Source organism: Hyperolius riggenbachi, chromosome 9, assembly GCF_040937935.1.
Source record: "Hyperolius riggenbachi isolate aHypRig1 chromosome 9, aHypRig1.pri, whole genome shotgun sequence".
NCBI lineage: Eukaryota > Metazoa > Chordata > Amphibia > Anura > Hyperoliidae > Hyperolius > Hyperolius riggenbachi.
Window position 1 is genome coordinate 217026044 of NC_090654.1, and position 20242 is coordinate 217046285.

The 20242-nt window shown below is 45.9% G+C and overlaps 1 pseudogene; it reads right to left on the reverse strand.

Moving 5' to 3' along the window:
- Nucleotides 1–1082: 1082 nt before the first annotated feature.
- LOC137532947 (small ribosomal subunit protein RACK1-like) overlaps nucleotides 1083–20242 on the reverse strand; it is a 28962-nt pseudogene continuing 9802 nt past the window's right edge.

Consider the following 20242-nt stretch of genomic DNA (forward strand, 5'->3'; position numbering starts at 1 on the left):
GCAATGCATTCCACATCTTAATCACTCTTACTGTAAAGAACCCTTTCCTAAATAAATGGCTAAAACGTTTTTCCTCCATGCGCAGATCATGTCCTCTAGTCCTTTGAGAAGGCCTAGGGACAAAAAGCTCATCCGCCAAGCAATTATATTGCCCTCTGATGTATTTATACATGTTAATTAGATCCCCTCTAAGGCGTCTTTTCTCTAGACTAAATAAACCCAGTTTATCTAACCTTTCTTGGTAAGTGAGACCTTCCATCCCACGTATCAATTTTGTTGCTCGTCTCTGCACCTGCTCTAAAACTGCAATATCTTTTTTGTAATGTGGTGCCCAGAACTGAATTCCATATTCCAGATGTGGCCTTACTAGAGAGTTAAACAGGGGCAATATTATGCTAGCATCTCAAGTTTTTATTTCCCTTTTAATGCATCCCAAAATTTTGTTAGCTTTAGCTGCAGCGGCTTGGCATTGAGTACGATTATTTAACTTGTTGTCGATGAGCACTCCTAAGTCCTTCTCCAAGTTTGATGCCCCCAACTGTATCCCATTTATTTTGTATGGTGCTAGACCATTGGTACGACCAAAATGCATGACTTTACATTTTTCAACATTGAATTTCATCTGCCATGTATGTGCCCATATAGCCATCCTATCCAGATCTTGTTGCAATATGACGCTATCTTCCTGAGAGTTGATGATTCTGCACAATTTTGTATCATCTGCAAAAATAGCAACATTGCTCACTACTGCATCTACTAGGTCATTACTAAATAAATTGAAGAGCACTGGACCCAGAACAGACCCCTGTGGTACCCCACTGCTAACATTCTCCCGTTTTGAGTACGATCCATTGACCGCAACTCTTTGTTTTCTTTTGATGGGTTTAGATTGGTCCAGGTTTCAAACTGCATACATTTTCATAATCCTGCATCAACTCAGACTTATTTGCATTTCATTGCCCATTCCAACCAATAATTACCCCTAAAAGCCACAGCAGATCTTGGTGTGCTGAGAAAGTCAAAGCTAGACCACTAAATTTGCTTTAGCAGATATGGTCACATCACCAACTGGCAACACAGGGTTTTGTTGTTTTATAGCAACTTTATTGAAGAGTCAAAATGTTGGCATTACAAAGATGACTCCAAACTGCACAAGCAGTCTCTGTTGGTAAAAGAGCAGAGGCGTTTTCCATGATATAAAAGTCTTAGCGGGTTCCAATAGTCACTTGCCAGACTCTGATTAAGTTGTCTGTGTAGCCGGCGAAGAGTGTCTGTAGGGAAAGAAATAGAAACACAAGTCAGGATAGGACACACCAGGGAAACCTGTATGTTGCATATTCTAACATCACTTTAAAGAGAATCTGTGCTCTAAAATTCTTACAATAAAAAGCATACCATTCTATTCATTATGTTCTCCTGGGCCCCTCTGTGCTGTATCTGCCACTCCCTGCTGCGATCCTGGCTTGTAATTGTCAGTTTTAGGCAGTGTTTACAAACAAAAGACATAGCTGCTAACCAGCTTGTGATAGGCTGAGAGGAGCTCAGTCTGTCACAACGCACAGAGCCTGCAGGGGGCGTGGAGAGGGTGTGTATAGCTTCTATCCTATAACAAGCAGAGCAGCACATTCCTGCCTGAGCCCGACAAAGCTGTCAGAGGAAAGAAGATTAGATTATATAACAGAGATAATACAGCCACTGTGCAACTAGGAAAGGCTGCTGTAAGCCAGACCACATTTGAACAGGTATAGGAACTTATAGGATAGAAGAAATAAGGCAGAAAATTTTGTTACAGAGTCTCTTTAAAGGGAACCTTAACAGAGGGGATATGGATGTCTCCTTTTAAACAATACCAGTTGCCTGGCAGTCCTACTATCTCTGGCTGCAGTAGTAGTTGCATCACACACCTGAAACAAGCATGCAGCTAATCCAGTCTGATGTCAGTCAGAGCACCTGACCTGCATGCTTGTTGAGGGGCTGTGGCTAAAAGTGTAACAGAATCAGCAGGAGAGTCAGGCAACTGGTATGATTTTAAAAGGAAAAATCCATATCCTTCTAAGTTTAGGTTCCCTTTAAACTGATCGACAAAACAATAGTGTTTGTTTCAGTCCTCAAGTCTGGCGAGTATGGATGGTCAATGCCAATCCCAAACAAATAGGACAGCACCATCACTAATACTGTATATCATCAAATAATATCAGGCTAAGAAGTGATATATATCAAATAATGCATGTGTGCAGAAAGGCCAATATGAAAATAGGAGCATATAACCAAAAGAAAAAGTATGACCCTGCATGAACCGCACCACAGCATATAAAGATAATAAATAAGCCTTTATTGATCCATACAAATACAATAAAACCATAAAAACAGGCACACTATAAGTACAATAGCCCTCGAAGTTGCACTGTATGTGCTGATATAGCTAAGTAGATCCAAATGACCAGATACCAGCTGTTACCACCAGGAGCACAGAAGGGAGGGATGGGTGAAGCAGATCTAAGTCTGCAAAAAAGTGATCAGTGCAAGTAAGGCTGATGCCCCCTAATATTGAGGAGATGTGAGGCGTGTCGCCAAGGGTTGGGAACAGCGAGTAGTGTGCTGCCCAAAAAGGAGTGAGGAACCCCAAGGGGGGAACAAACAACAATGAGAGCCCCAGTGCGGAAAATTGGTGTGTGGAAGGTGCGTGTGCAGTATAGGGCTTACCGGAGTAGGCTGGATCAGAGGGCGGGTGTGCGGAGAGCCTTGCGATTCGACGCTAACAGCGGCTTCTTCCGGGCATGTGATTCCCCGTTCAGCGATTGGCTAAATAGTCACATCGCGCGATGCGTGATGACGCGTGAAGGCGGACGTTCCGAAAGGGCGGAGTCAGGGGTAATAATGCGTGCGTGGCCACACACGGGGAATGGTCTCCACGTACATAATGACGTGGACAGCCATCCCCACCCCATAGTTGCCCGTCGGAGCTGCCGCCATATTGGATAAGGGACATAAAACGGGCAATAGAATTAAAATACAGTATGGGATACAACCTCAAATGTATAAAAAGTCCTATAGGCAGTTGCCAGAGCAGGGAATGAACAGGAAAAGGGGCACATTGCATAAGTCTAAACTGTTATATGCCAAAATATGTAACATAAATAAATAAAAAAAGTTGTGCATATGCTCCGAGTAATCAAAATTTTGTTTAACAGATGTAATATCATACTAGACACAGGAGGGAATTTGCCGCCATCCACTGGACACAGTAGGTAATGCATAAACAATCCAAACAATGATAGAACACAAGAAACGCTAAGAGGCACTCCAGATCCATATTAGAGTCTTTGGCAGACAGACCCGAGTGGGTCATCCAATCCGATCCCCTGTTGCCCAGGTAGAGAAACGATGCATCGGTTAGTTCCACATGTGGTCCACAGATAAGAAGCATCCATGTATGTACACACAAGGGAGGACAATATTTAGCCTGATAAAAATGGAAAAAACAACAATGTTTAGTATAATGAGCTTGGATCACACAAGATAAATGGGACATGGTTGCCCCCGCTAACGAACCATTATCGTAGCTAGTCGAGAAAAAAGGGGGAGAAGAAGACAAAATAGACACAAAAAGGGGCAATACACAACTGTCTATCTGAAAACCAGTGGTCAACTCACCAAGACCAACTGGGGACAAGGGTAAGAACATGGGTCAAACTTAACAATCAATGCACATTGGTGGGTCAAAAACAAAAACCCAGCGACCGAACTCACCAACGACCGCTGAGGATAACACACAAGTGAGGAACACACACTGCCCATAACACCAGAGGTGAGGCAAGATCTGGAACCAAAAAACTCCCTACAACAAAGTGAAAATAAATAGGGAAAATAAATAGAGTTGCATCCTACTTACCAGAGGTGCTGCTCCAATAAAGGGGGGGACACCTACTCACTGAGTGTTCATCCCCTGGGACAGTTGACACAAGAAAGTAGGGACAAGGTGTGTGAATCAAAAGCAACCGGTGAACAGTGATTACCGCAAAAAACCCAGGAATGAAAATTCCTCGTTTAGACCTACCGGTGCTAGAGTACCAAGATCAAAGATCCACCGAGTCTCCTGTCTCAAAAGTAATTGTGTGATGTCTCCACCTCTGAAAGAGAGATGCACCTTCGATAAACCACATGCCTTCCAACCATAAGTGCTGCCCCCATGGACCCTAAGGGCATGCTCCGCCACCGGAGTTAATTGCTTACCATCGGCGTGGTCCCGGCTAGCCAATCGTATGGTGGACATGTGCTTCTGTATACGACTCTTCAACATGTTCTTTGTTTGACCCACATATCGATTGTTACACGGGCACCATAAAAGGTATACCACTCCCTCAGACTGACAGTTAATATAGTCCTGAAGCTTGTGTGTCCTATTTGTCCTCTCACTCAGAATCTCTCTAGTTGGTGGCATCATTTCACAGATGTTACATCTCCCGCAAGGAAAGCTACTACAAACCACCAGTTTTCTCACATTCCGGCGCTGGAAATGACTTTGGCACAGTCGACCCTTTAGATTCGTGGCCCTTTTTGCTGTAATAGAAGGTCTTGCTGGAAGATACCTGTTGACAATTACATCAGTTTGTAAAATGGGCCAATGTTTGGTGACTATGTCTCTCAAGGTGTTCCAGCTGCTGTTATAAGGTGTGCAGAACCTTACCAGATCATTAGGTTTCTTCCTGGTGGAGTACAGCAGCTTTTTATTGTATTTGTATGGATCAATAAAGGCTTATTTATTATCTTTATATGCTGTGGTGCGGTTTATGCAAGGTCATACTTTTTCCTTTGGTTATATGCTCCCATTTTCATATTGGCCTTTCTGCACACATGCATTATATGATATATATCACTTATTAGCCTGATATTATTTGATGATATACAGTATTAGTGATGGTGCTGTCCTATTTGTTTGGGATTGGCACAACTAGCATTTAGACTCTCTTTTGGTCTTTTTTCCAGGACAACAGCACATCCAAGTTCTTATGTGGTTGCCAGATGGACTTAATGTTATATCTTCTATGACACAAAGGAATTTGATGTTTTTATTGCAAAACAATTTCCGTTATTGAGGTCTTCTTTCAGGACATTGGTGGTCTCCCCTTTTTTGGTGTTGTGATTTGGTTTGTGCCATGGCCTCCAACAACATGGAGGTCTTTGACAGACTGGAGTCTGCATGGACCTCTCAGCTTGGTCAGGTGTTTGGTGATGCCCCGACACCTGTAGGAACAATTAGTGAACCTCCCTCAGACTTCAGAAAGTTATGTATGGAAATCAAAAAAGCACATTCAGACTACATACGTCTATGGTGGAATATTCGGTGTCTTGAGAATTATAAAAGGGAAGGTATATTCCCCAGGGGACTTCGGGTTCAAATCTTTCCCTCTTATGAAGTCTCTAAACAAGAGCAAAATGATTGGGAGATTGGTTTAAACAAATGTTCTGTGATCATCATTGACATGTTGTTAACTTATGATAAGAATTTACTTCCTGTCCTTAAAAAGAAGATTAGTGACCTCTTCTCTAAACTGAACGAATTCGATTCAGTCAGTTTGGTACAACCTTTTTTAAAACAATTACAGGAAGAAGTAACCAAGGTAGAACAGAAAACTACCGAAGGTAAAAAATCCAAGTTATTGAGGGATAGAGGTGACTACACGTCAGGCCAAGCGTATAGATGGAAACATGGAGGCAACAGGAAGGGGAAGAAATATAGGAGGAGACATCCTAGACACCCCAAGCCAGATCAACCCACCCCCCACCCCACGGGGATACCAGACCTGCCCACTTACACCTCTGCTTCAGAAACCAGCACTGATTTTTTAGAGTCGGACAGCGAGGTGGAGGGAATGGGAGGAGGAGGAGGAGGGGGGGTCGGGCCTATCACAAAAAGAGGCTTAGGGGTTGTCAGGGACCCGAAGAGGAAACGGTACGAAGGGGGTCACGAGACCACAGCACTGTAGATGCTTTGCAGATCATAAATTTGGCCTCCATAGAGCTTACCCCTGCTGAACAACATGTTTTAGCCAGGTGACTGACTTTTTCACCCACCAAAAAGATAGACATTTTTGAGACCATCAAGGATCTGTATTTATTCTGTCGAAGACTTACTTTGAAAAGGATGTACCACAATGATTCAAATACTACTCAGATGAGGGATGCGATCAATCTACTGGATGCTGTTGACAGACAGGTGTTCCAGGACCTGATGGAGTTGCTCAGTGAAAGTGAGACTGATCCCTTGGAGATTCGCCGTAAGGGTAAGTTCCGCCCCCGGTCTTCTTTCCTCCCTAGCATGTCCTCATATCCAGCTATAAAAATCTTCTTTGAATTAGTGTCCAAAGACATTGATAAGCTCAAGGACACTGGGAATTGCAGGGACAATCTTACTAAGGAAGAACGTATAGCTATTTCTAATTTGTCCAAACGGCAGGATGTGATCATCAGGGAAGCTGACAAGGGGGGTAATGTGGTTTTGTGGCCCGTGGAAAGTTACATCAAGGAAGCTATTAGACAACTGGGTAATACCAAATATTACAGGACCTTAACTTCCAACCCGTGTGAGGTTTTCAAGTCCAAGTTGGATAGGCTACTTAATCAAGGAAAGTTAGCTGGTGTTATATCACAGAGAGAACATGCCTTTTTGACAGTCAACAAACCCAGTACACCCACCTTGTATTTACTGCCCAAGGTCCATAAGAACAAAGATCAACCACCTGGGAGACCTATAGTCTCGGGCATTGGGAGTCTAATAGAAAAGAGCTGCTCTTTCATAGACTTTTTTTCTACAGTAACATGTTTGCACGCTAGATTCCTATGTGAGAGACTCCTTGGATCTAATCACTAAACTCAATCATGTCCACACTCCACCAGGTACAATCATAATTTCGCTGGATGTCGAGTCTCTATATAATAACATAGGACACCATCATGCAATGGAAGCGGTCCGATACTTCCTGGCCTCGACGACAATTTCCAGATTTGAATTCAACAATTTCTTGCTGACGCTCCTGGACTACGTATTGAAACACAACTATTTCACTTTTGACGGTAGGTTCTACCTACAGGTTCACGGGATTTCCATGGGAGCAAAATGTGCCCCATCAGTGGCCAATTTGTTTTTGGGCTGGTGGGAGCGAGAGGTGGTTTGGGGACCTGTGTTTGAGCGATTCCATACTCACATATTGGGCTGGTACCGTTTTATTGATGATATCTTACTCTTGTGGGATGGATCGGAGACTATGGCCCGAGAATTTATTCGGGAGTTGGGGAAAAACGACTTAAATATTGTTCTCACCTCGCAAATATCCTCTAAGTCCCTAGACTTCCTTGATCTTCGTCTCTCTTTTTCAGATGTGGGGCAGATCGAGACTACATTATATCGGAAGGAGACGGCCGTGAATAGTTTATTACACTACAATTCGTTCCACACTAAGAATCTGAAGAACAATATTCCAGTTGGACAGTTTTTGAGGCTGAGAAGGAACTGCTCCAGTGAGGCTGACTTTCAGGAGCAGTCCATCTTGCTGAAGGATAGATTCAGGAACCGGGGATACCCAAAACATGTGATCGAACGGGCCCATCGAAGGGCAACAAGTACCAAAAGGGAGAAGCTGCTGTACTCCACCAGGAAGAAACCTAATGATCTGGTAAGGTTCTGCACACCTTATAACAGCAGCTGGAACACCTTGAGAGACATAGTCACCAAACATTGGCCCATTTTACAAACTGATGTAATTGTCAACAGGTATCTTCCAGCAAGACCTTCTATTACAGCAAAAAGGGCCACGAATCTAAAGGATCGACTGTGCCAAAGTCATTTCCAGCGCCGGAATGTGAGAAAACCGGTGGTTTGTGGTAGCTTTCCTTGCGGGAGATGTAACATCTGTGAAATGATGCCACCAACTAGAGAGATTCTGAGTGAGAGGACAAATAGGACACACAAACTTCAGGACTATATTAACTGTCAGTCTGAGGGAGTGGTATACCTTTTATGGTGCCCGTGTAACAAACGATATGTGGGTCAAACAAAGAACATGTTGAAGAGTCGTATACAGAAGCACATGTCCACCATACGATTGGCTAGCCGGTACCACGCCGATGGTAAGCAATTAACTCCGGTGGCGGAGCATGCCCTTAGGGTCCATGGGGGCAGCACTTATGGTTGGAAGGCATGTGGTTTATCGAAGGTGCATCTCTCTTTCAGGGGTGGAGACATCACACAATTACTTTTGAGACAGGAGACTCGGTGGATCTTTGATCTTGGTACTCTAGCACCGGTAGGTCTAAACGAGGAATTTTCATTCCAGGGTTTTTTGCGGTAATCACTGTTCACCGGTTGCTTTTGATTCACACACCTTGTCCCTACTTTCTTGTGTCAACTGTCCCAGGGGATGAACACTCAGTGAGTAGGTGTTCCCCCCTTTATTGGAGCAGCACCTCTGGTAAGTAGGATGCAACCCTATTTATTTTCACTTTGTTGTAGGGAGTTTTTTGGTTCCAGATCTTGCCTCACCTCTGGTGTTATGGGCAGTGTGTGTTCCTCACTTGTGTGTTATCCTTAACGGTCGTTGGTGAGTTCGATCGCTGGGTTTTTGTTTTTGACCCACCAATTTGCATTGATTGTTAAGTTTGACCCATGTTCTTACTCTTGTCCCCAGTTGGTCTTGGTGAGTTGACCACTGGTTTTCAGATAGACAGTTGTGTATTGCCCTTTTTTGTGTCTATTTTGTCTTCTTCTCCCCCTTTTTTCTCGACTAGCTACGATAATGGTTCATTAGCGGGGGCAACCATGTCCCATTTATCTTGTGTGATCCAAGCTCATTATACTAAACATTGTTGTTTTTTCCATTTTTATCAGGCTAAATATTGTCCTCCCTTGTGTGTACATACATGGATGCTTCTTATCTGTGGACCACATGTGGAACTAACCGATGCATCGTTTCTCTACCTGGGCAACAGGGGATCGGATTGGATGACCCACTCGGGTCTGTCTGCCAAAGACTCTAATATGGATCTGGAGTGCCTCTTAAATCAGCGTTTCTTGTGTTCTATCATTGTTTGGATTGTTTATGCATTACCTACTGTGTCCAGTGGATGGCGGCAAATTCCCTCCTGTGTCTAGTATGATATTACATCTGTTAAACAAAATTTTGATTACTCGGAGCATATGCACAACTTTTTTATTTATTTATGTTACATATTTTGGCATATAACAGTTTAGACTTATGCAATGTGCCCCTTTTCCTGTTCATTCCCTGCTCTGGCAACTGCCTATAGGACTTTTTATACATTTGAGGTTGTATCCCATACTGTATTTTAATTCTATTGCCCGTTTTATGTCCCTTATCCAATATGGCGGCAGCTCCGACGGGCAACTATGGGGTGGGGATGGCTGTCCACGTCATTATGTACGTGGAGATGTGGCCACGCACGCATTATTACCCATGACTCCGCCCTTTCGGAACGTCCGCCTTCACGCGTCATCAGGCATCGCGCGATGTGACTATTTAGCCAATCGCTGAACGGGGAATCACATGCCCGGAAGAAGCCGCTGTTAGCGGCGAATCACGACGGCTCTCCGCACACCCGCCCTCTGATCCAGCCTACTCCGGTAAGCCCTATACTGCACATGCACCTTCCACACACCAATTTTCCGCACTGGGGCTCTCATTGTTGTTTGTTCCCCCTTTGGGGTTCCTCACTCCTTTTTGGCCAGCACGCTACTCGCTGGTCCCAACACTTGGCGACACGCCTCACATCTCCTCAATATTAGGGGGCATCAGCCTCACTTGCACTGATCACTTTTTTGCAGACTTAAATCTGCTTCACCCATCCCTCCCTTCTGTGCTCCCGGTGGTAACAGCTGGTATCTGGTCATTTGGATCTACTTAGCTATATCAGCACATACAGTGCAACTTCGAGGGCTATTGTACTTATAGTGTGCCTGTTTTTATGGTTTTATTGTATTTGTATGGATCAATAAAGGCTTATTTATTATCTTTATATGCTGTGGTGCGGTTCATGCAGGGTCATACTTTTTCTTTTGGTTATATGGATGGTCAATGAGCTACTTTACTGGTAAAGTAAAGCACCGCAGAGGCCAAACACCACTCCACACCTCTCCTGGGCTCTGTAACCCAACATGCCTCAAGTGCTGATGTATGCACCAACAGGTGTGCCCAGATGCAGCTCCTGGGAAGGGTGCATCAATGTAAACTCAGCAGGTATGTGGAAGAGACCAGCAAGAAGAGTGGTACTAAGTGTAAAATGACATTTTTATGCCTCATGGTGGCTACTGCTACTTCAGTATTTTTCTACTAAGAGCAGTAAAAAGAAACTACATTTTATACAAACGTGGGCCTTATTTATGAACTAAGATCTATATTATCAAAGCAAATACAGTGCACATTTTGAGCTACTGAAACCATTTTCCAGGGAACAGCTTGCAGTTCATATTTTATTTGCATTACGATCTTTACACATCTTATTTGTCGAGCATCTCCCTCTAGTGGCCATTGATATTTTATAATATAGTCCTGGAGTAGCAAGAGAAAAAAAATCCAGGTGTACAATATACGATTGTGAAGCTCTACTAATCTATGTATATATATTAACCTCCTTAGCGGTAACCCCGAGTCAGGCTCGGGACGGAAATCCGCAGCTCAGAGCAGTAATCCTGAGTTGGATCCATGGAAGGTGTGTAAATGTGCAGGGCTGCCACAGATCTATCTAGTGGGATGATTTTTAGGGTCTGTAAGCTTGTGAAAAAAAATGCACAGCTTTTGGGGGGAAAAAAACAACCTGGACACTTGCTTTTACAGTACTTAAAAATGTCAAATTGAGCCCTGATCAACGACAATGCACTTGTGCCATTTTACTTCTTTCAAATGGTAAAGTGATCCAGAAAAAAAAAATGCTGCATACTCGCCCACGGAGAGGTAAGGCTCTGAATTCCATAGAGCAGGGGTGCCCACACTTTTTCGGCTTGCGATATACTTTAAAACTTGCCGAGGCCAGGAGATCTAAGCATTCTCTCCCCCCCCCCCCCCCCCCCCCCCGCGTAGGTTAGCCAGGTAATATGTGCCTGCAGCGTAGGTTAGCCAGGAATGTGTCAGTATAGGTTAACCAGATATATGTGCCAACAGTATAGGTTAGCCAGGTATATGTGCCTGCAGTATAGGTTAGCCAGGTATATGTGCCTGCAGCATAGGTTAGCCAGGTATATGTGCCTGCAGTGTACGTTAGCCAGGTATATGTGCCTGCAGCGTAGGTTAGCCAGGCATATGTGCCAACAGTATAGGTTAGCCAGGTATATGTGCCGGCAGCGTAGGTTAGCCAGGTATATGTGCCTGCAGCATAGGTTAGCCAGGTATATGTGCCTACACCGTAGGTTAGCCAGGTATATGTGCCTGCAGTATAGGTTAGCCAGGTATATGTGCCTGCAGCGTAGGTTAGCCAGGTATATGTGCCTACAGCGTAGGTTAGCCAGGTATATGTGCCTGCAGTATAGGTTAGCCAGGTATATGTGCCTGCAGCGTAGGTTAGCCAGGTATATGTGCCTGCAGTGTAGGTTAGCCAGGTATATGTGCCTGCAGTATAGGTTAGCCAGGTATATGTGCCTGCAGTATAGGTTAGCCAGGTATATGTGCCTACAGCGTAGGTTAGCCAGGTATATGTGCCTACAGCGTAGGTTAGCCAGGTATATGTGCCTGCAGCGTAGGTTAGCCAGGTATATGTGCCTGCAGCGTAGGTTAGCCAGGTATATGTGCCTGCAGCGTAGGTTAGCCAGGTATATGTGCCTGCAGTGTAGGTTAGCCAGGTATATGTGCCTGCAGTATAGGTTAGCCAGGTATATGTGCCTGCAGTATAGGTTAGCCAGGTATATGTGCCTGCAGTATAGGTTAGCCAGGTATATGTGCCTGCAGTATAGGCTAGCCAGGTATATGTGCCTGCAGTATAGGTTAGCCAGGTATATGTGCCTGCAGTATAGGTTAGCCAGGTATATGTTCCTGCAGCGTAGGTTAGCCAGGTATATGTGCCTGCAGCGTAGGTTAGCCAGGAATGTGTCAGTATAGGTTAGCCAGGTATATGTGCAGTATAGGTTAGCAAGGTATATGTGCAGTATAGGTTAGCCAGGTATATGTGCATCCAGCGAAGGTTAGCCAGGAATGTGTCAGTGTAGGTCAGCCAGGTATATGTGCCTGCAGCGTAGGTTAGCCAGGTATATGTGCCTGCAGCGTATGTTAGCCAGGTATATGTGCCTGCAGCGTAGGTTAGCCAGGTTTATATGCCTGCAGTATAGGTTAGCCAGGTATATGTGCCTGCAGCGTAGGTTAGCCAGGTTTATGTGCCTGCAGTATAGGTTAGCCAGGTATATGTGCCTGCAGTATAGGTTAGCCAGGTATATGTGCCTGCAGTATAGGTTAGCCAGGTATATGTGCCTGCAGCGTAGGTTAGCCAGGCATATGTGCCTGCAGCGTAGGTTAGCCAGGTATATGTGCCTGCAGCGTAGGTCAGCCAGATATGTGTGCCTGCAGCGTAGGTCAGCCAGGTATATGTGCCTGCAGTATAGGTTAGCCAGGAATGTGTCAGTATAGGTTAGCCAGGAATATGTGTCTGCAGCGTAGGTTAGCCAGGAATGTGTCAGTATAGGTTAGCCAGGTATATGTGCAGTACAGGTTAGCCAGGTATATGTGCATCCAGCGTAGGTTAGCCAGAAATGTGTCAGTATAGGTTAGCCAGGAATATGTGTCTGCAGCGTAGGTTAGCCAGGAATGTGTCAGTATAGGTTAGCCAGGTATATGTGCAGTATAGGTTAGCCAGGTATATGTGCATCCAGCGAAGGTTAGCCAGGAATGTGTCAGTGTAGGTCAGCCAGGTATATGTGCCTGCAGCGTAGGTTAGCCAGGTATATGTGCCTGCAGCGTATGTTAGCCAGGTATATGTGCCTGCAGCGTATGTTAGCCAGGTATATGCGCCTGCAGCGTAGGTTAGACAGGTTTATATGCCTGCAGTATAGGTTAGCCAGGTATATGTGCCTGCAGCGTAGGTTAGCCAGGTATATGTGCCTGCAGTATAGGTTAGCCAGGTATATGTGCCTGCAGTATAGGTTAGCCAGGTATATGTGCCTGCAGTATAGGTTAGCCAGGTATATGTGCCTGCAGCGTAGGTTAGCCAGGCATATGTGCCTGCAGTATAGGTTAGCCAGGTATATGTGCCTGCAGTATAGGTTAGCCAGGTATATGTGCCTGCAGCGTAGGTTGGCCAGGTATATGTGCCTGCAGTATAGGTTAGCCAGATATATGTGCCTGCAGTATAGGTTAGCCAGGTATATGTGCCTGCAGCGTAGGTTAGCCAGGTATATGTGCTTGCAGTATAGATTAGCCAGGTATATGTGCCTGCAAAGTAGGTCAGCCAGCTATATGTGCCTGCAGTATAGGTTAGCCAGGAATGTGTCAGTATAGGTTAGCCAGGAATATGTGTCTGCAGCGTAGGTTAGCCAGGAATGTGTCAGTATAGGTTAGCCAGGTATATGTGCAGTACAGGTTAGCCAGGTATATGTGCATCCAGCGTAGGTTAGCCAGGAATATGTCAGTATAGGTTAGCCAGGTATATGTGCCTGCAGTATAGGTTAGCCAGGTATATGTGCCTGCAGCGTAGGTTAGCCAGGTATATGTGCCTGCAGTATAGGTTAGCCAGGTATATGTGCCTGCAGCGTAGGTTAGCCAGGTATATGTGCCTGCAGCGTAGGTTAGCCAGGTATATGTGTCTGCAGTATTGGTTAGCTAGGAATGTGTCAGTATAGGTTAGCCAGGTATATGTGCATCCAGCGTAGGTTAGCCAGGAATGTGTCAGTATAGGTCAGCCAGGTAAATGTGCCTGCAGCATAAGTTAGCCAGGTATATGTGCCTGCAGCATAAGTTAGCCAGGTATATGTGCCTGCAGCGTAGGTAAGCCAGGTATATGTGCCTGCAGCGTAGGTTAGCCAGGTATATGTGCCTGCAGCATAGGTTAGCCAGGTATATGTGCCTGCAGCATAGGTTAGCCAGGTATATGTGCCTGCAGCGTAGGTTAGCCAGGTATATGTGCCTGCAGCGTAGGTTAGCCAGGTATATGTGCCTGCAGCGTAGGTTAGCCAGGTATATGTGCCTGCAGCATAAGTTAGCCAGGTATATGTGCCTGCAGCGTAGGTAAGCCAGGTATATGTGCCTGCAGCGTAGGTTAGCCAGGTATATGTGCCTGCAGCATAGGTTAGCCAGGTATATGTGCCTGCAGCATAGGTTAGCCAGGTATATGTGCCTGCAGCGTAGGTTAGCCAGGTATATGTGCCTGCAGCATAGGTTAGCCAGGTATATGTGCCTGCAGCGTAGGTTAGCCAGGTATATGTGCCTGCAGCGTAGGTTAGCCAGGTATATGTGCCTGCAGCATAGGTTAGCCAGGTATATGTGCCTGCAGCGTAGGATAGCAAGGCATGTGTCTACCTCAATCCGGCGGTTGAGGGTCCTGGACTCGTGGAACGCTCTGACAGGCAGGCCGCTGGCCAATAAGGATGCAGGGGAGGCTACGTCATGGCTGGGGGCAGCGGCGGGCACGTTACAAGCACGCACGTCACACGCTGCCCACCCCCAGCCATGATGAAGATTCCCGCGCTGCCTCTCTCCTCGCCGCCTCGCCAACGCTGCATCCTTATTGGCCAGCGGCCAGCAGCTAAACATGATGAGCTGCCGGCCGCAACATTTATTTAACGAGACGTGGCCGAGAGGCCGCGATCTACCGGTAGATTGTAATTGACCTATTGGGCAGCCCCGCCATAGAGCATTACCAGATCCCTCTTTCCATATCCTCTGTCCACTGCTGGGATCGCTGTTAACAGCGCAGGAGATTTGGCACAGCCATAGGCCATAATAGGAATTACGGCTATAGCGGTGCTCAGTGAGTAATTTGGGCACTGTCAAAAGTCTGAGCACAAATTCCTATAAAAACACTAATTTGGCCGCCAGCAATAGCTGGAAGCACAATTACATCATTCCTCCACTATCCATGGCAGCATGGAGGAGGATTACTACTTAGCGCTGCCGGGACTTGTGCAGGAGCAGGGTGAGCAGTTTATCAGCTTTACCCTGTGCCCAAATCTCCTGGCAGCTGAACTATATGTATGCCAGATTGCGCAAAGGTGGATCAACGCATCACCAGGCCGCCTCCAAATAGCCATCAATCAGAGGTGCGCTGAGCCCCCCCCCCCAAGAAACTACAAACGCACCTTGAAACCAAACAGAAGCTCTGCATAAACATCAATAAGCAATGCTATTACATGGGAGCAGCTGACCAAAGTTACTTACATTTGTACATGGCGAGGAAACAGCGCTACTTAAAAACAGATTGCATCCTTATGACTACCTGCTTGAGAGTGCAAGCCCCACTGGTGGGATAAAATACACACCCAGCATTCAAATAAAATGCACCTGTCTACCATTGGAGGATGTTGGTTTCCGTAATAGCTTGCATGCAACTTATTAAGTACTCGTCCCTCCCACTGCGAAGAAGTCATCCCCCATGGGGATGTATGTATGCCAGGGCTGTGCCCTTGTGAAAGTTCCTTGAACAACTGGTCAAATACACCATCCCCGGCGAGTACTTCCAAAGAAGAGCAGGTCTGAAGCGTGTTTGCACAGTACAGATGCACCTGTCTTTGGAAGCACTCAAGTGCTTCCAAAGCCTTCTGAGGAGTCCCAATGGTACGGACTGACAGTAGGACAGAGGGCACGGAGAGGACTGGGAAGGTTCTATGGGATCCGCAGGTTAGCTTTAGATTTGCTTTAAGCTACAGGGCACTTTACAGTGTGCCCAGTAGAAGTCATTACTTTGTGCTTACACGAATAGCAAATGTGTTCTGAAACTATGGCCACTGCTTCTTCAGTTGGAAATGGACTACCTGTTGTCACTGTCCCTCTGGAAATTGTATCTGCACTTTAACACTCAATTTTGCAATAACAACATTTGCATTTGAAAACTGAATATATAGTAAAGTACATACTCCAAAAAAATATATAGCAAACCACATTTTTTAGTTATTGCAGGGGCCCCAACCGTCCCGGATTCGTCGGGACGGTCACGGGTTAGGGGAGGGGTCCCGCTGTCCCGGGATACCCCCCCTTGTGTCCCGGCAGGCAGAGGAAGTTAAAAATTGATCGAGGCCCCAGCCGGCAGATGCGGTGTGTGGGGCGATGTGTAAGATAATACTGTCCCTCCCTCCTTCCCTCCGAATGTGCCCCCCAGTGTCCCCATGTATGTAGAGTATACGAGCGCAGCATAGCGGGCAGTCTTACCATTCCTCGTCGCGTAGACGCGTACCGGGCTCTGGCTTCCATCTACTTCCTGTGACGTCACAGGAAGCGAAGAGCCAGAGATGCCCGTACGCGACGAGGAATGGTAAGACCGCCCGCTATGCTGCGCTCTTATACTCTACATACAGGGGGACACTGGGGGGCACATTCGGAGGGAGGGGCAGTATTATCTTACACATCGCCCCACAAACCGCATCCGCCGGCTGGGGCCTCGATCATTTTTTCACACACACACACATATATACACATATATATATATATATATATGTGTGTGTGTGTGTGTATATATGTGTGTATATGTGTGTGTGTGTGTGTATATATGTGTGTGTGTGTGTGTGTGTGTGTGTGTGTGTGTGTGTGTGTGTGTGTGTGTGTGTGTATATTTGACTAGGGGGGTGTCAGGGGTGTGGTTGGGGGTGTGGCTTAAGTGTCCCGCTTTCTCATCTCAAAAAGTTGGGGGGTATGTGTTTGCATTTGCCATTATTGTAACCCTTTTAAGAGCTATAACAAGTCATGATGGCATAGGATACAGACTGGATGTAAAAGCAATTAAACTGGTGGTTCATCACTGACCCTGAAAGCTTCTAACAGCTCTACTGTAAACCACAAGTATACAATGAACCGAGTGACTTTAATACAGGGTATGTACCTGTCCATCCGCTGACCATGCCAGAGAGGTGCACTGTGGTGGTTCAGCCTTGCTGCTTTGTACTGATCACTTCCTGCTTTAGCTCATCTACAATAATCTTGCCCTCCAGATCCTGTGATGGGGAAAAACATGCAGGTCAGCAATACAGAAAGTCCTACAGTAGCAATGTATGCCAGGACTGTCACTGCTCAGAAACAGCCTCTGATTTCAGCAAGGAGCTTCAGATGGCATAGTAGAATACATCATAGCAGGAAAACTAACCCTCAGTAGTACCCCTGGAGTTACAGTGTAAACCGCTTATATTTAAATATAAAAATCTTTAAAAAAAACAAACAAACATTTTTGCAGCTCCAATTGGAGTAGAATTTGCTTAAAGCAGACATGAACTCTTGCACAGGACAAATGGGAAAACAGAGAAGTGTACCCTGTGTGTATTTAGAGAGTTTAGCTAGTCTAATTTCCCCTCATCTGTGACCAATCGCCATTGTAATTTGATCTCTTGGCTGTGTCAGGTCAGGAATCTCTGCTGTCACAGCAGCCAATCTAAACACAGGATGTTAACCCTATACCCGCTCCAATGTAAGCAGGAAGTAAACAATACAGCTTTATTGCAGGATTTTATCAGCTATAACAAAAAAGGTTTTCTTTAAAGGTTATTATGCTGTTGCGCAACTTTTACAGCAGAGAGGAAGTGCTGAGTTCAGGTCCACTTTAACATTTTAGAAAAATTCTGCTTTGTTGAAGGCAACACAATCCACCAAATGTAGCTCTATTATAGAGATAAACAAAACACAATCACTTGTACATAATGCTAACATCTTCCGTAGCTTTTCTTTTTAGCAAAGTGCATAACCTTGAAGCGGACCCAAACTAAACATTTTTTTTAATTCAAAATATTTAGTTGCACCGCTCATACAAAGATAAATAAACACTCCTTCAAACCTTTGAGCATTTCAGTGCATGCTTTTCACCCTTCTCTTTTCATAACTAGGGTTATACAGGTGGCAGCCATTAGCAATTCCTCCTTTGCCGGACACCATCTACTCCACCAGTTTGCCGGATTCAGTCCTGGCAATATGAAAGGAAGGGAGGGGTTCCCTCCTATAAATGTAAAATATTTTATATTTGTCATCATGCAGCTGAAAAAAGACTGCTCTTTATTATTATAATATAGAAAATAGATTTTATTTCTGAAATCTTGTATTTTTAACCACCCTGGCGTTCTATTGAGATCGCCAGGGCGGCTGCGGGAGGGTTTTTTTTTTAATAAAAAAAAAAATATTTCATGCAGCCAACTGAAAGTTGGCTGCATGAAAGCCCACTAGAGGGCGCTCCGGAGGCGTTCTTCCAATCGCCTCCGGCAAGCAGAACTAACAAGGAAGGCTGCAATGAGCAGCCTTCCTTGTTTGGCTTTCCTCGTCGCCATGGCGACGAGCGGAGTGACGTCATGGACGTCAGCCGACGTCCTGACGTCAGCCGCCTCAGATCCAGCCCTTAGCGCTGGTCGGAACTATTTGTTCCGGCTGCGCAGGGCTCGGGCGGCTGGGGGGACCCTCTTTTGCCGGTGCTCGCGGCGGATCGCCGCAGAGCGGCGGCGATCAGGCAGCACACGTGGCTGGCAAAGTGCCGGCTGCGTGTGCTGCTTTTTATTTCATCAAAATCGGCCCAGCAGGGCCTGAGCGGCACCCTCTGGCGGTAATGGGCGAGCTGAGCTCGTCCATACCGCTAAGGTGGTTAATTTGGGGCCATTTTAAAGAGAACCTGTAACAAAAAAAAAGTCCCCTGGGGGTACTCACCTCGGTAAGGGGAAGCCTCAGAGTCCCAATGAGGCTTCCCCCTCCGCTGTAGCTGCAGGCAATACAGCGCTGGCTCCACCGAAGTGTCCCAGAATCCTCCCTCGACAAGGCTGACAAGGGCGGATTAATTTACCTTTCCTGTCTCCAGTGGGGGCGCTGTAGCAGCTCTCCGTATGGAGATAGGCGAAAATAGCCGATCTCTGTTGGGTCCACTCTACTGCGCAGGAGCCTTGCATTTGCGCAGTAGAGCGGCCCGACAGCGATCAGCTATTTCCGCCTATCTTCGAGGCAGAGAGCCGATATTGCGCCTGCGCTGGAGCCAGGAAGGTAAATATTTACATCCCCGCTGTTTGGGGAGCTTTATCGTTGCCACCGTGGGACCGAGGAGGGGGGGTTCCCCCACACGAGGTGAGTACCCCCCAGGGGAACTTTTTCTCATTACAGGTTTTCTTTAAAGGTTATAGAAAACAGCCACTCCACCATGCTAAGAAACTGGCAAACAGGATTGTGATTGTGCTGCCTTGCTCTGTTCATACAATTTTACTCCCAAAAATAAAATAGTGCCAATTTAGGGACATTATAGCTGGCTGCAAGTAAAATATTTACCATAAGGATGGTTTTCATTAAACACAAATTACTTCAGTTGTGCAAAGGTTACACAAGACTTTCAAGAGAGCTAAAAAGTTGCAAGTGAAACATTCATCTGTACCCATACCCAGATCTTGATGCTGGGGCCTGTGGCGGTACACAGCCAATAGCGGTTGGGGCTGAAACAAAGGGCATTGATGACATCTCTGCTGTCCAGAATGTACAGGTGCTTCCCCTCATTCAGATCCCAAAGCATAGCTAGTCCATCCTGGAAATGCAAATATAGTTATCAGACAAGGGTAAGGTTATAAATACATTCTCCTACACACAAATAATGAACCCCACTGAATCAAAGTAACGTTTCTCACACCCTATCCACAGCTCATGGGCTGAAAGGCTTGATTTGCGTGAAGGATGTTTTAAACCAGAGATTCTACCTTCTTGGCACAATGGCATCCTGGCACCTCATCCTGAAACAGCAACAGGTCTTATAACTAATGTGTAAGGGCCGGTTCACACTAGAGCGGATGCAAAACGGACATGTTAAGTTCCATCAGTTTTGCATCCACTGCAGCAAACTTCACTGGTCTGCTCCAATTGCACCCACATTGCCACTCACGTGTTCCTCTGCCGCTTGGTCCCTCGGTACTCAGCTCAGAGGCTGGTAGGGGCAGATGCAGTGTTCTCCCCAGAATTTTTTTCCAGCCGGGTGGCATGAAAAAGTAGCCGGGTGGGAAATTATGGTCACGATGGGTGGGGAAAGAGGGTGATGTCTGCTACTACTAGGTGAGAATGGACAGGGAGGATCATGCTGGGGAGAAGAGTAGGTGGAGCACGCT